General features: G+C 46.7%; 1 pseudogene across 1 annotated transcript; it reads left to right on the top strand.

Annotated features, from left to right (window-relative positions):
• The first annotated feature begins 10,481 nt into the window (after positions 1–10,481).
• LOC309857227 (conserved oligomeric Golgi complex subunit 2 pseudogene) lies at positions 10,482–13,298 on the top strand (annotated as a pseudogene). Its single transcript has 3 exons — positions 10,482–10,537; positions 11,365–11,544; positions 13,197–13,298. The product of its transcript is annotated as a conserved oligomeric Golgi complex subunit 2 pseudogene (transcript).
• The last annotated feature ends 268 nt before the right edge of the window (positions 13,299–13,566 follow it).

Below are 13,566 nucleotides of genomic sequence, written 5' to 3'. Positions count from 1 at the left end.
ATTTTCTTCAGTTGTCATCATGGACAAAATAATTCTATCTGAAGTTTCTAAGTCAGAAATGTATTTCATCTGGGGGCGTCTGGGTGGCTCAGTGTGTTAAGCCTCTGCCTTGGGCTCAGGTCATGATCTCAGGGTCCTGGGATCAAGCCCTTCATCAGACTCTCTGCTTGACGGGGAGCCTGCTTCCCCATCTTTCTCTCTGCCTGCCTCTCTGCCTACTTGTGATCTCTGTCTGTCAAATAAATAGAATTAGTAAAAGCTATTATATGATCTTTTACAAACCATTTCCTATCTTTGCATTCTCATGTGCCAAGACAGACAAGGATTATTTAAAACCCTGAAGAGAGTGCTCTTGCTTTTAAATTGCCTGTAACCTTCGTGTAATAGATTTATGATTGATGATAGATTTAGTTAAAATATAACTATTTAAAATATTTACTTTCAGTAAACGATTTCAACCTATGCTCATTTAAGTAACTTGGTGCATAATCCCTTTTCTATTAAACCATAGTGCAAGGACCAATGCAGCGTTTCCAGGATAACCCCAAGCTATTTTTCTAGAATGGCTGTATGCTTATATATGGCGTCCTGTTTTCACTCCCTTTGTGGAGCACCTACCCTGGAGGTCATGTAATAACCAATGACCAAAAAAAAACAAACAAAAAACCCAAACATCCAGGTCGAAGTGCCATCCCTGCCTGGAGTCAAGGAGACTGCTCAGACAGATCCAGGGCAGGCATCTCAGCCCAGGCCTGTGCTGGGGATGCTGGTTCCTGGCTTTGGGCGCAATCTGGAAGCCAGCAAACTGACCCAAGAGTGCAGCCGGCTTTTAAGACTGATGATCTATTCGCAGCCAGGCTGCACGTGGACAGCCGCTCAGGGAGCCAGGCTAGGAGGCTGCCCAGCGCAGGTGCTGGCAATGCAGTAGCATGCCAGGGCTTAGCCCTGCTTCCAGCCAGGGCTCAGGCCTCAGGAGTGAGGGGGCGGGGCCGGCGCAGAGAAGGGTCTTTGCTAATTTCCAAAGCTGGAAGTGAGCTCTCAGAGGACTCAGGAGGGAGGGGGGCGGGGGCGGGTCGGGGGCGGCCTGGAGAAGGGGCTTTGCTAATTGCCCAGGCGGGAAGGAGGGGCGCGCAGCGCCAGGGTGCTGTGCTGCAGCCCATTCGGGACTGCAGGACCCACCATACTCGCTGCCCCTGCGCTCCCACGCTCCAGCCTAGCCCCAGACGCTGAGGTGTCCCATTCCCGTTCAGGCCGCCTGCTGCCCCTCCCCGCCCCATGGCTTCTCTGGAGGACCCTCTGCTCACAGGTAAAGTGACACCGCGAAGCGCCCTCACCTGAAGCAGAAAACACGGGCCAGGAGCAGGGTGTGGGGTGGTCGGGGCCCAGCCTTCCGCCAACCCCAGGGCACCAGGACCACACTGGACGCCTCGCCACACCCTGTCCGCAGGGGGTCGGGCCAGGACAGCGCCACAGGAGGTACCCCCCCTCCCCCCGCCAGCGGGCAGGCTAGCCCCCAGTTCGGCACCCCCACGCGCCTGTCAGAGCCTCCTGCCATTCCCAGGGCACCCAGAACCCAGAGAGTGAGGCCTTGGGTGCTTTCTAGTGACAGATTCAAGGCAATTTTTCGACTTTGGGACTCAGAGTTAACATAGTTTTCATTTGTGATTATTATTTTTGTGTGGGGGCCGTAGCTTTTCTTTTGACCTATGGTTGTTTTCACTCTCGGTTCTGAAGAAGCCCCTAAATCCTAACCCTGTTGAAGACTCCGAAAGCTCTCAGAGCAGCAGTGCTGGGGGACAGTGTGGACACATGGTTTGGTTTCTCCTCTGGCCTGCTTCTGTGGCAGCCCCGCTCTGTCCTCCTCAGACTTCAGAGCAATATCTGAACAAGTGGAGAAGCGACCAGGGGGTCAGGAAGGTGGCCACCGAAGAGTGACTTCTCTGGAGGGTGGCTGAGCTAGCAAGTGAGCATGTTAGTCCAGCTCTGCCTGCATTCGCGATGGAGCTGAACAGGAGCCAGGGAAGGGGAGGAGGGGCAGAGAGCAGGGACAAAGGAACCAAAGAGGAGATTCAGATGAAGGGAAGTAATGGGGAGGAAAGAGAAGAAACTCTAGAAGACAGGCATGTAGAAAGGAAAAGGGATGAAGTGGGCATTGGGAAAGGGCACCACCAGGGAAGGAGAGAGGGGAAGGAAAGAGGGAGGAAGAGAGGAAAGGGGAAAGGGAGAAGGGAGGAGTCAGCATGCCAGGGCTCCCCCTGCATCTGAAGAAGAGGTGGCTGGTCCAGCTTGTCAAACAGGGTGCTCACTCTTTGGTCCCAGTTTCTGCTCCCAGTGCTACTGGGCTTTGCAAGGAAGGCAGGCTGTCCCTTGGGACCTACTGGAGCCCACTGGAGCCCACAGGAGGGTGGGAGAGGTAAGATGCCACCGGGTCCTGTCCTGAGCTGCTCCCAGCCACCAGCCTCACCACATGGTGCAAGAGGGACCCCAGAACAAAGGAAGGACACAGGCCCGCATGTCTGCTGGTGGCCCTGGGCACTTAGCTCATCCCAGTGAACCACACCGCCTCCTCAACCCACGCTTTCAAAGCCTCCTTCTTCGTTTCTGGCTTTCATGTCTGTAGGAACATGAGCCAGATCTAACTCATCTCCGACAGACAATTCTGACTCACCCCGTGTCATATTTTTAAGAGTGGCTGTGATAGAGTAAGATAGCAATGCTCCAACAAACGGACTGTTTCCTCCCACTTGACCTCAACAGTCTTATACATTTTCTTAGCGAAAACATCTTGTCTCCTTCCATTAAGCTCATAACGTGGTCTAGTAGTATACATGCGCCTTCGTTAGATGCGAAGCGATACAGAGGTCCTTTTTTTTTTTTTTAAATTTTACAAGGCAAAGTCAGTGAACACATCCAACTTGACGAATATGTCTCTAAAATGTCAATCCAGGCAAAGCTTTTTCTGCCTACAGTTTGGAGCCTACGTGGTGACATTTTTAAAATGCTTTCAGTCCCTCAGTGAGGCTCTTAGAAGCTAGCCAGGGCTTACTACGTGCCAGGCACTGTGTCAGGTGTTGGAGCTAAAGGGAAGGAGAGCTTGGAGGCTGGCTGGGGAGGGACATCCATGACACAAGCACAGCTAGAAACGGAGGCCAGTGCTAGAAAAGAGAGAGCAGGCTGCATGGAGAGTGTGTACCATGGGGCTTGTGAGCTCACGAATAAGTGGGAGTAACTGGAGTGGGGAGATGGGGGAGAGAAGAGGGTCTTCCCATCAATGGGAATCACCTGTGCTTGGAGGCAGGTGCCATGAGAGGTCTCCACAGGAAGAAGGAGGCAGTGTGGTTGAAGGGCAGAGAGATGGGGCAGAACAGGCATCAGTCAGTTGGAGGGGTATGAATAGACTGATGGGAGGATTATGGGTGCCTTTGGAGGACTGAGAATTTGTTAGAAGATCAGTGCAGATTTCTATGGAGACAAATGCCAGGAACTGATAGGTCTTTGAAAGGTCACTCTGGCTGCCTTTTGACAAAGGGGTTGGTAAAAGGCACTTGCAGGTCTGAACACACCAGGTGGGAGGTGAGTGCAGGAAATCGGGTGAGGGAGCATGGGAACTTGGTCCAGGGGTATATAAGGGAGAATAGCCTTTAAGGAGTTCCACGGTTGAGAGTGGGCTTTCTGAGGTAGAGAATTACTAGCTGGGAAAGTAGGACAATTGACACAGAATCGGAATTGATGCCCCTACATGACAGAGTTGGTGAAACTTCCGTTCTCAGAGATCTTGAGGCTCCTCAGTAATGAATTTTTCATTTTGGACAGAACATTCAGGATAAATATGATCTGTTTGAGTTCCTGGTTCTCTCATTAGGATTGTTTCTTAGGCTTCACTGGCACAAGAAAAGGGTTTTGATAGTCCAGGGTAAATCCTGACAAAAGCAAAGCACGGGATCTATGAAAATCTAACCACTCAGAGGAGAACAACAGATAAAGGGCCAGGCCTACCTGACCCTGCAGGATAGTAAGGTTAGTCTGGCAACAGGTGTAGAGGGGAAGTGCCCCTTTAGGTTGGCATGGACAAAGCCCTCAATCAACTTTCTGTGCCTTTGGGACAGTTACGAGAAGTTCTGGTAAGTCCCCAATTAATGAAAACAGTCTGCTGTGACGCCTGTTGTCCTCGTCGGCTTTTCTCTAAGAATTCTTTTCATTTCTTAGTTTGGTGGTACTGGTGGTTGTATTATAACGGTTCATGATTATAATATTCACCTTCAGAAGAGTTGTAAATGATTTTGTTTTTGCATATGCTAAAAACCTAAAAAAACATGTTCGATTTGAAGAAGACATATTCTCAGAGTAGACAACCTTAAAATGTCAGGGGAGAGGAAGCATATTTCCAAATTCAACTTATTAATGCCACTTTGGTCATATGTAAGTGGTTTCTAACTTACGAATGACTTGTATATTAACAGTTTGTAATCTTGTAAATATCCCCCCCCAGCCCATGTAATGTACGTGTGGTTAGGTTCCTGGGCTGATCTACAAAAACTGTGTAATCCCTAATGGAACTGAAGGATAATATAAATAAAATGTAATACTTAATAAATGTTACATTTGCATGTTCTCTCAGAAAAATCTCTGTTGTGGGAATGGGACTCCCCACCTCTAAGCCATTGGGAATAGGAACTCCACCTGGGTGAACAGTGGAGGGGCAGTTGTGGCATCACTTCTAACAGAAAACTGTGCTGCCCTGTCTCCCCTCCCGCCCCCCCCATCTGTGTCTGGTGCCCTGACTTACAGCCTCTGTCCATTCTGATGCCCTGTCGTAAACTTGTCATAAACGACACCATCCTTCCTTGTGTGTCTCCTCTAGCTTGAGTGGCCTCTTGCGTCCCTCCCCTAAGACAGTGCCTGCATCCTAGAGAGAATATAAGGAGAACATAATTTAAGGGAAGACACAGTACGTGGTTAGAACCAAGAAAAATGCGCAGTAATGGAAATATCAGTGCTGAGAAGCCTAGGGGAGGGGCAGGCAGGAAAGAGTTCGTGAAACAGGTAAAAATCTTGAGTTGTGCCTTGAGGTAGCCAATACTTTCCATGGTTTATGTCTCATTTGAATTTTACAAAATCTTGTTAAAGATACTTTTCCTTGGAATGGAAGGGATTTTCATGGTCCGCTGTTGGATTCCACACCAGCCGCTGTGGGGCTCTCCCACTGCCTCCTTGGTGTGCCTCTTCCTACCGGGGCCTCATAGTGGTGTTGTTTCCCAAGCCTAGCCTTCCTTTGGCCTCCCACTCTTCTCTCGAACCCCCTCCCTGGAGGCAGATTTGCTCTACTCACACAGGCTCCCGTCCCACCTCACCCCCTGCCATCACTGTATCCCCTCGCTTTTCCATGGCCTGTTTTTATGGCCACTTTGGTCCTGCTCAGCCACAGGCCTGACCTGCCTTTCTGGTCCCAACTCTGAAGCTGTTCTGTGAGATTCTCAGATCACTGAGGGATACGACTATATCTGTCTTCATTGCATCCCTGTAGGCTGCCACAATACTGACGTCCAGGAGGTGTTTCATAATGTTGATGGAGTGAATTAATTCACCTTCCTGTGGAATTTTTGTGATATGCCTACTTCATTCTAGTTGTTTCTGTTAACCTTTGTTTTGGCCCTAATTCCTAATTATCTCTTTATTTATTAGCTTCTGGACATGTTTCTCTACCTCTGTGCTCTGCCTTTTTCTGGTCTTCTGTTCTTCATTCTTGATTCCTGGTATTTCCATACCCACATTTCATCATCATGCATCAGTGCTTTGACATTTTTTCGTTCTCCAAATATGCAGAATCTAAAGACTTCATCTCAGTGAAGTTGGCCCTCCATTCCTATTTCTGCTTCTCTCCAGAAGGAAGCCTGCAGTGCACATGGCTGTGTGCCTGTCTGACCCTGCCCCTGAGTGTGTGTGCACTTACATCTGCTCCCCATCCCCTCCCCACCTCGGCAGCTGTGTACACATGGCTTTCAGAGTCCGATTCGAGCCCCGTCGCATTTCCAGACTCTCCTGTACTTTGCTTCATATTATCTGTTCTCCATTCTAAGCCCCCTCATCCCCATAAATTTCACTGTATATGTCATTCTTCTTCTAGCCATGCGACCCTGCCTTCGTGTCATTATGCCCCCAGGTCATGAGTCCCCTCAACAGTAACTGTGTCTGGTATATCATGTTTGTTTTTTTTTTTTTTTTTTTGTCAATATCTGCATAGTACTGGTGCACAGGTATTAATTTCTGTGGAATTGAATGAGATGTAGGAAACTGATAATGTGACAAAACAATGTCTGTAATACATTTTCTTTATTATTCTTTTAAAGAGTCTCAGGTCATCAGTCAGTGAAGGAATTCGGGCAGTACATGAACGAATGTGTAAACAAGAGGACATAAGGAAGAAAAAGGTACCCTCCAGTAGATTTCTTATGCTGCATGCCAGTTGAAGCCCTCTCCTCTTGTCTCCGCGAACTTGTCAGCACTATTCAGCTTTTTTTCTTTTTTTTTTTTAATTTAGCTTTTTTTCAAAGCTCTCACGCATGTGCATTTTATGCATTATGTCACGTTATCTACCTGAAATAAGAAGACAGAATTTCAGAGGTACCCACACGATCTCTAGATCACGCACTTTTTCCAGAACAAGAAACAGTGATAACTGTTGTCGGTGCAGCGCTTGACAGTTAACGACTGTATAAATTGTCAGCGGCCCTGTAAAGAAAATAGGCCTATATTAGAGACTAGGGGAGAAGTGGGCTTTCCAAAGCAAACTCAGGATTCTGCCGTAGGTTTGCTGTTATTTTCTGATCCTGTGTTCTTTATGTTCTGGTGTTCACTTTAATTTTTTCAATTCCCAGTAGTTAGCATGCGGTGTTGGCTTAGTTTCAGGTGTGTGAGACAGGCAACGGCTCTGTACATCTGAGGGCTCACCCCGGGAGTGTGCCCCTTAGTGCTATCTCCAGTTCCAAGTGTCCCCGATATCATTCATGATCATAACGATGTAGGGGCACAGCGGGCATTGGGAGTCTGGGCTTCTGACTCTCGCCTGCTGCTCTGTACAATGTTTTCTATGTGTATTATTAGCATATTTGTTAAAATCTCAGTGGGGAGAAGCCTGTTTGAGGGACCTTCTGTTTAATTCGCCTCTGGATCTCCTCACAGCTTTTGTCCAAAGAATGCTTGTCGTGCGCTTCCAGACAAAACAGTAAGCTTTGTGAGAGCAGGGTGTATTTCTTGCTTTATTTTCTCGTGCCCACCCCCACCCCCCATCGGAATGAATATCGAGCTCCCAGGGGTGGATTCATTATTACTATTATTTATTGAATGGATGACTTTGAATTTTTTTGTTCTTTAAGGATGAGAGTTTTCATAATGTCCCTCAACCTCTTTGATAATATTTGTAGTGTAAAAGGTCTTTAATGATTTGGTGCTTGGGCATATAGGTATATGCACATGTAAACTGAGAGGGCCAGTACAATCGGAAGCCAAAGTTAAAACATGAATAAAGGGCCATAAGAAAACAAATGGAGGGGCGCCTGGTGGCTCAGTTGGTTAAACGTCCGACTCTTGATTTTGGCTCAGGTCATGATCTCAGGATCATGAGATTGAGCCCCGCATTGAGCTCTGTGCTCAGCAGGATGTCTGCTCGAGATTCTCTCTCTCCCTCTGCCCCTCCCCTGCACGCGCACATGTAGTCTCTCTCTCTCTCTCAAATAAACAAATCTTTTTTAAAAAAATAGGAAAGAAATGCCCATAGAAAGATTCAGGATGGGGAAAAAAAGAAATAAGAGTATAGAATATGAGAAAGCAAAGTCTAGGTTTTTTTTTTTTTTTCCTCTATAAACTTGCAATAGAATATGGAAGTATGCTTACTCTAGAACTAAGATTTGCATTCTTGAGAATTCTGTGTTTTATAGAAATATTCAAAATATAGCATGCCCTATATATTTGAAGTTAACTTTTGGTCTTATATTTTCCTGCATTTAGCATGGGAAATAAAGATGATTAAGAGTAAAGATGGTGACGTTTTTTGTTTGCTTAATTTTTATTTTTATAGATGTGTGTGTTGAGGCTTATACAAGTTATTTGATCAGTTGAAAAGATTGAAAAAATCTTAAATTCACAAAGTTCGAAAGAAACCTCTGCACTAGAAGCAAGCAGGTAAGCATTTTTTTTAACTAAGTAGCACATAAATTAATACTTCACATCCAATCTAATTAGGCGGGGACGGCTTAGTTAGAATTCATTTCTGAACAAGAAGAAAATCCAGGTTTGTGGCTAGAATGTAGCTCCAGGAGAGTGGAGAGCATGAAATGGTGAAATCTATAACACGTTCCTATAAACGCTTTGGTTATAGACCACAGTTCCAACACGTCATTATGCTTGCAGTGTAAAAGTATATTTGGAATCACCTTCCCTGAGGACTAGCAAAGTCCTGTTGATCTTTAAGGCATACCTACCATTCATCTTGGTTTTTCTCCATCTCATTTTTTTTCCTAGACATGCCCAGAGTATTACCATTGATGTATTTTGCACCAGCATTATATTATTATGAAACAGTATAGGACATATCCAGTTGAAATTTACAAACAGGAAAGAAAAAACTTATGAAATAGGAAAAAGATGATGGCTCTCTTTGTTATACTGTGATTGTCTTGTTCCCTTCCTGGTGTGAATTTTCAATCAGCCAGGGTAGATGAGTGACTCAGAAAATGAGTACTTAGGTCCTGTCAGCACTGTGAGACGCACAGTGGTGCAGTGGGAGTAGCCGGGGCTGGTCCTACACATACCAGCTGGGCTGCCTGCGTCAAGGTCGCCTGGTTCCCTGAGTGCTCTGTTGTGTGACGCTAACAGTCCCTCCCCTTGCAGGCGGAGTTAGGTTTCTAAATTTTAGGAATTAAGGTTTTAGATTTGGAAGGAACTTGAGAGACCATATGCTCCACATGTCTCATGATGGAGATTAAGAACGGACACATCCCAAAGGAAGCGATTCTCTGGTCCTAGGTCTCTGTCCCCTTTCACATCAAGGCATTCAACTAAGTGGTCAGCCTCCACTGTGCTTGTGTCTCTAGCCCGTTGCACTCGTGCTTCTGCCCCGTTCGTCCACACTTAGTAGACAGTCTGCAAGCGGCCCTTCTGCAGCCCGAGTGTCTCCAGCGGCTCTGCTTCACTGCGGCCCTTGGCAGCGCCTGCAGCCCCTCCAGCCATGTCCACGTTCGGCCCCTGGGGAGCTGGACCTCCAGTGTTCTTCCCATCTTTGCTGTTGCTGCTGTGCTCCTCGGATAGAAACACCTCAGTGAGATCTGTGTCTACAATCCTGTCCCTTTGCAACACTGTCCTTGATAAACAGACATTGTGCGCTTTCTTGCTCAGAATTAATTACCTTGGAGGACTTTTTTCTCCAGAAGAGCAGCTCTGAGCTCTAGAGTCAGGAAAGCCAGAGCAGCGTCAGCGCACAGTAAATCCATCATGCTCTGCCAGGCCCAGAAATGCCGAGAAAAGGATAAATAGGAAATGCGCATGGGATCAGTCAGTAGAGGTTGGGATTAGGCTTCTGCATTGGTCGTGCCAAGCGCTTGCCTTCCCTCCACACCAGTTCTGATGCTCTGGGACGGGGCACACCATGGCAGGTCTCCAGAGATTTTGGGTTTCCTTACAGTGTGTTTCCTCACTACCTGACTGCCCATCCTCAGATGTGGGATGCCTCATAGAGCCCAGCAGGGGCTTTGGGGCCTTTGTTGTGTTTTTTTTTTTTTTCTTTCACTGTTCGACTTCCTTTTGAATGGGGTTGACGCTTTCTAATGTGGGGGGCAAGAGGGAAGTGTATCCAGTCCACTTGATGGCAGATGCACTGTGAGTGATTTCTCACCAGCTCCCGGAGCACCGAGCTTGCTCTTTCTGCCGTTGGGTAAATTTAAACTTGGAGTCCGCTGCTCTGAGCGATTTCCCAGGTTGCTGCTAGGCGGTCAGTTTTAGCTGATTGAGGAGACAGCAGTAGTTGGTACTGGGGAGGTACTTGGGAGGGAGATTGAGGCAGGCAGAGAAGAAGAGGGGGCTTCGGGTATGAACGGTAGGACAGGGCAAGAGAGAGGAGGGGGTTAGAGAATGGGAGAAGAAGGGAGAAGAAGGGCACGAATGGGAGAGCCCGAGGAACGTGGAGGAATCATGCAGTTGTACCCACACTGACCTAAAATAGCTCCATCCCCTTGCCTGGGCCCTGTGGCCCAGGCCAGGCTGCGTCGGTGGTTTCTATGACCTCCCCGCTCCTCACCCCTTGCACTGGGGCCTGCTGCACAGACAGTTTGTCATGAAAATTGATGGCGTTCAGGTGCAGGTGCCTGAGCGCTGTAAGGCATAGGGGGCGGTGGGGGTGGCAGGTTTTAACTTTGGGAATTACATTTCTCTAATTGTCTCTACTAGCCCTCTCTGGACTAGACAGATTTTGGAGAGAATTGCCACAGAATTTAATCAGTTACACTTTCATGCTGTTCAGAGCAAAGGCATGCCTCTTCTGGACAAAGTAAGACCAGCAAGTGTTGGTTTCGATTTTCAATTTGCTGTTTGCGAATTTCCTGGATGATTTTGGTTTGACCTAGCATTGCCCCTGATAATTGCTACTCTACAGGATTTTGAAGCTAGCTTTGAATTTTTTTTCTTTTTCAGTGTCTCCTGCTTGGGACCCTGCTTCCATTATGTCACACTAGATAGATTTTGTGTAAAGACACAAGCGTAGTCTCCAAACTATGCAAGTAAAATTAATTCTGAATTTCATGTAACTTGACACATTATATGATGTAGTCAGAGTTCATTTATCCAAAGCCCTTGACTGGGTTTAAATGCACGTTTGTCAGATTTACTCTGTAGCTTAAGAGGCAAATAACTTTTTGTCATTCCGTAATTGTCTAAACTTCACTTTGATGAAGCCGACTTACTTTCAAAGAAATCATAGGGAGGGGACGCCTCAGTGGCTCAGTCAGTTAAGCCACTGCCTCTGGCTTAGGTCATGATCCCAGGGTCCTGGGATCGAGTCCCACCTTGGGCTCCTTGCTTGGCAGGAAGCCTGCTTCTCTTTCTGCCTGTGTCTCCTTGTGTGCTTGTGCTCTCTCTCGACAAATAAATAAATAAAAACCTTTAAAAAAAAAAAAAAGAAAGAAAGCAATCATGGGGAGAAGAGATTCATTGTTATTCTCTAGGAAATGTTGGGATTTTAATCTTACATATGTTCTGGTAGAATTAGAGGCTCGCTTTATATATATAACACATATGTATATAAATTATACACATATATTTGAGCTTTTAGAAACTGTGGTACCTGGACCTTCTTTCCTGGTCTCTCTGTTCTTGCAGCGTATAGCCCACATTACAGCCATGCTGCAGCAGTCCCTGGGAGGCCTGCTGCTAGAAGGGCTTCAGACTTCCAATGTGGACATCATACGGCACTGCCTCCAGACTTACGCTACAATTGACAAGACACGGGATGCAGAGGCGTTAGTCGGTCAAGTACTGGTGAAACCATACATGGATGAGGTTTGTGCCCCCATGCACCTCATTCCACAAACACAGAGCATCTAATCTGGCTTCGTTTCTTGACTGGGTGCGAGAGAGCTCAGGGCTCTTCCTTGAAGATGCTCTTAGTTCCTGCTCTTCTGGTTGTAAGAAAAGGTTGGTCCCGCTTGGTGCCCATCAGCATGGCAGGAATCAGGCATGCGCTCTGGTCTCTTACAGTGATGCCATAACTCAGGGATCATCTTAATTTAGTAGGGGTGAGGGACTTGCCTAGGAAGAAGGTACGGATCAGAACATTTTCAGGTCAATTTCCATTTCCATAAGTTATACGTTAATGAAGTTGCCAAAAAGCGTGACCCCACCAAGGCGCCCATGCCCACTGGAGGAGCTGGAAGACAGCTCTGTGCGCAGGGAAAGTCTGTGAGGGGAAGCGTCTTCGCAGAATTGATGTGGCCTAAGTCTTGAAGACCATGGGGGAGTTTGCCAGGCTAGGAAGGTGGGAGGGAGGGAATATTCAAAGATAAAGGGCTTTGAAGGGCGAGTTAGCGGGGTAGTACCTTAAGTCCAGAACTTGGTTACCCAGTGTTCTTGACCTATAAGGATACAGTAAAATACAGGGAGTCAGTGTATCCTGCCTCTGAGCGGCCGGAGTATGGGCTGCACCATGTGAGGCCGCCAGCAATCAGCAGCTTCCAACTTAGAGAGCGTCGGTTTCATCTAGTTCAAGCTGACAGAAGTCATGAAGCCAGTCTCAGCGTTTCAGGGCTTTCTTCCAGTCACATGCCAGTGCGAGTGTTCTTTCTGTCTGGTAAGTATAAAGCTACCCACCATGACTTCAGGATGAAAGGCTTCCAGTTTTAAAACCAGACAGTATCCCAGTGATAGAAGTGAAATTGAAGGATCAATTTCAGTAATCTTCTCAGCTTCATTAAGACTACTAAAAGTAAATGATCTGTCAGTTCTTTGTATGTATCCTATTATAGTTCATAGCTCTCTCTGTGGGGGGTGAAAAAGATCACATTATTCTTTGTCACTAAATGAAAATATTTTAGTTATTTAATTTATGCCCTTTTCATTGAACTGAATCTAATATGCTAAATTAGGGAAGTACTTTACGTTTCCATGTCATTAAATGAACTGTGGCCACGTTTGTATTTTAAGTTTGCATGCTTGTCATTCACCTCCTGCAACTCAGCCTCACCAAAAAAAATTAAATACTAAAGCAAAATAAGATGTGTTTTCTTCCATCACTTTCCATCTCAGCCCTTTCCCTGTTCTGGAGACGATAGAGGATAAGGCCAGGGTGAAGATGATACAGAGCTGTTGTCTGCAGATACAGTATTTCGCTTTTAAGCTCAGAAGGGAACCAGATGAGTGTGTGTGATGTTTTAGCTTTAGGCCAGTCTCTGTCCCTCAGCCTCTGTGTCCCCCAGGGTTGGAGCAGTATTCCCAAATCCGGGACCTAGATTTTCATGCCATTGTTACTTACCTCCTGTTTAGAAAGCATACTGAGTGGGGAGGAGGAAGGACGAAGTGCATTTTTAAGGTTTACATGATTCTTTTCTCTGTAGTGTATAGTTCATACTTCTCTTTTAGGTGCTTTAAAAACAAACAAAAACACAAACAAACAAACAAACAAATAAATAAAAATAAAACGCTCTTCCTTCTGCTAGGTGATTGTAGAGCAGATCGTTGAGTCTCATCCAGACGGCCTGAAGATCATGTATGCTAATACGCTCCTGGAGTTCGTTCCTCACCACTGCCACCTTCTTTGAGAGGTCACAAGAGGAGGCATCTCAAGGTGACGTAAAATGCTGTGTATGCACCTGAGCTCAGTTTAGTGACCACCTGTCACCTCCTCATGTGCCGCTGATCCCTGGCTGTCCTGTCTGACCCGGGAACGTGGGAACGTGTGCTCTTCCCTATTTGTTACCAGTGCTGTGAGGCAGGTGTCACTTGCCTGGTTTTACAGGGAAGGGAATGAAGAGTGGGGACGAATCTCAATGGTGACATTTGTGTGACTCCAGAGCCTCTGCTTTTCTC

The sequence above is a fragment of the Mustela nivalis genome (assembly GCF_964662115.1).
Source record: "Mustela nivalis genome assembly, contig: HAP1_SCAFFOLD_505, whole genome shotgun sequence".
NCBI classification, from domain to species: Eukaryota; Metazoa; Chordata; class Mammalia; order Carnivora; family Mustelidae; genus Mustela; species Mustela nivalis.
This window is presented reverse-complemented; position numbering and strand designations above follow the sequence as displayed.